At 41.7% G+C, this 2,805-nt stretch overlaps 1 non-coding gene across 1 annotated transcript; it reads right to left on the bottom strand.

The window, feature by feature from the left end:
• Window positions 1-913: 913 nt before the first annotated feature.
• LOC130953789 (small nucleolar RNA R71) lies at window positions 914-1,021 on the bottom strand. Its single transcript, XR_009075950.1, has one exon. It is a non-coding gene; the product is annotated as a small nucleolar RNA R71 (small nucleolar RNA).
• Between the last annotated feature and the right edge of the window lie 1,784 nt (window positions 1,022-2,805).

Raw genomic sequence — 2,805 nt, 5'->3', positions numbered from 1 at the left:
TTAGAGACTCATGCCGTGGAAAGTACACAAAGAAACGTGTAAAATGTCATGAGGTACAGATACAATGTCAAAAGATCCTATTAATAGTAAACTAGTATCCTAAGGTTTACAGAAATGAGTAAATGACAGAAAAATCCACTTCCGGGCCCACTTGGTGTGTGCTTGGGCTGAGCAATGAAGCATTTTCGTGTAGAGACCTTTTCTGGAGTTAAACGCCAGCTTTCATGCCAGTTTGGGCGTTTAACTCCAAGTTTTATGCCAATTCCGGCGTTTAACGCTGGAATTTCTGTAGGTGACTTTGAGCGCCGGTTTGGGCCATCAAATCTCGGGAAAAGTATGGACTATCATATATTGCTGGAAAGCCCAGGATGTCTACTTTCCAACGCCGTTGAGAGCGCGCCAATTGGGCTTCTGTAGCTCCAGAAAATCCACTTCGAATGCAGGGAGGTCAGAATCCAACAGCATCTGCAGTCCTTTTCAGTCTCTGAATCAGATTTTTGCTCAGAACCTTCAATTTCAGTCAGAAAATACCTGAAATCACAGAAAAACACACAAACTCATAGTAAAGTCCAGAAAAGTGAATTTTAACTAAAAACTAATAAAAATATAATAAAAACTAACTAAAAGATACCAAAAACATACTAAAAACAATGCCAAAAAGCGTACAAATTATCCGCTCATCAGACTTCCGTTGGAAGATCCTCATCAGTTCTTAGCTGAATTCTTGCAAATCTGTGACACTGTCAAGACTAATGGGGTAGACCCTGAGGTCTATAGACTTATGCTATTCCCTTTTGCTGTAAGAGATAGAGCTAGGACATGGTTGGACTTACAACCTAAAGAAAGCCTGGACTCTTGGGAAAAGCTAGTCAATGCCTTCTTGGCAAAGTTCTTTCCACCTCAAAAATTGAGTAAGCTTAGAGTGGAAGTCCAAACCTTCAGACAGAAGGATGGTGAATCCCTCTATGAAGCTTGGGAAAGATACAAACAATTAATCAGAAAATGTCCTTCAGACATGCTTTCTGAATGGAGCATCATAGGTATTTTCTATGATGGTCTCTCTGAACTATCCAAGATGTCTTTGGATAGCTCTGCTGGAGGATCTCTTCATCTGAAGAAGACGCCTACAGAAGCTCAAGAGCTCATTGAAATGGTTGCAAATAACCAATTCATGTACACTTCTGAAAGGAATCTTGTGAACAATGGGACAAGTCAGAAGAAAGGAGTTCTTGAGATTGATACTCTGAATGCCATACTGGCTCAGAACAAAATATTGACTCAACAAGTCAATTTGATTTCTCAAAGTCTGTTTGGAATGCAAAATGCACCAAGCAGTACTAAGGATGCTTCATCTGAAGAAGAAACTTATGATCCTGAGAACCCTTCAATGGAAGAGGTGAATTACTTAGGAGAACCCTATGGAAACACCTATAATTCTTCATGGAGAAATCACCCAAATTTCTCATGGAAGAATCAAGAGAGACCTCAACAAGGTTTCAACAACAATAATGGTGGAAGAAACAGGTTTAGCAATGGCAAGCCTTTTCCATCATCTTCTCAGCAACAGACAGAGAATTCTAAGCAGAACCCCTCTGACTTAGCAACCATGGTCTCTGATCTAATCAAAACCACTCAAAGTTTCATGACTGAAACAAGATCCTCCATTAGAAACTTGGAGGCACAAGTGGGACAGCTGAGCAAGAAAATTACTGAACTCCCTCCTAGTACTCTTCCAAGTGATACAGAAGAAAATCCAAAAGGAGAGTGCAAGGCCATCAACATGGCCGAATTTGGAGAGAAAGGAGAGGAAGTGAACGCCACTGAGGAAGACCTCAATGGGCGTGCACTGACCTCCACTGAGTTCCCCAATGAGGAACCATGGGAATCTGAGGCTCAAAATGAGACCATAGAGATTCCATTGGATTTACTTCTGCCTTTCATGAGCTCTGATGAGTATTCTTCCTCTGAAGAGGATGAGTATGTCACTGAAGAGCAAGTTGCTAAATACCTTGGAGCAATCATGAAGCTAAATGACAAGTTATTTGGAAATGAGACTTGGGAGAATGAACCTCCCTTGCTCACCAAAGAACTGGATGACTTGTCTAGGCAGAAATTACCTCAAAAAAGACAAGATCCTGGGAAGTTTTCCATACCTTGTACCATAGGCACCATGACCTTCAAGAAGGTTCTGTGTGACTTGGGGTCAAGTGTAAACCTCATGCCTCTCTCTGTAATGGAGAAGCTAGGGATCTTTGAGGTTCAAGCTGCAAGAATCTCACTAGAGATGGCAGACAACTCAAGAAAACAAGCTCATGGACTTGTAGAGAATGTTTTGGTTAAGATTGAAGACCATTACATCCCTACTGATTTCATAGTCCTAGAGACTGGGAGGTGCATGGATGAATCCATCATCCTTGGCAGACCCTTCCTAGCCACAGCAAAGGCTGTGATTGATGTTGATAGAGGTAAACTGATCATTCAAGTGAATGAAGAATCCTTTGTGTTTAAGGCTCAAGGATATCCCTCTGTCACCATGGAGAGGAAGCATGAAGAGCTTCTCTCAAATCAGAGTCAAACAGAGCCCCCACAGTCAAACTCTAAGTTTGGTGTTGGGAGGCCACAACCAAACTCTAAGTTTGGTGTTGAACCCCCACATTCAAACTCTAAGTTTGGTGTTGGGAGGTTTCAACATTGCTCTGAGTATCTGTGAGGCTCCATGAGAGCCCTCTGTCAAGCTACTGACATTAAAGAAGCGCTTGTTGGGAGGCAACCCAATGTTATATTTTATCTATTTTCCTTTGTTAT

The sequence above is a fragment of the Arachis stenosperma genome, chromosome 9 (genome assembly GCF_014773155.1).
Source record: "Arachis stenosperma cultivar V10309 chromosome 9, arast.V10309.gnm1.PFL2, whole genome shotgun sequence".
Lineage (NCBI taxonomy): Eukaryota > Viridiplantae > Streptophyta > Magnoliopsida > Fabales > Fabaceae > Arachis > Arachis stenosperma.
This window is presented reverse-complemented; position numbering and strand designations above follow the sequence as displayed.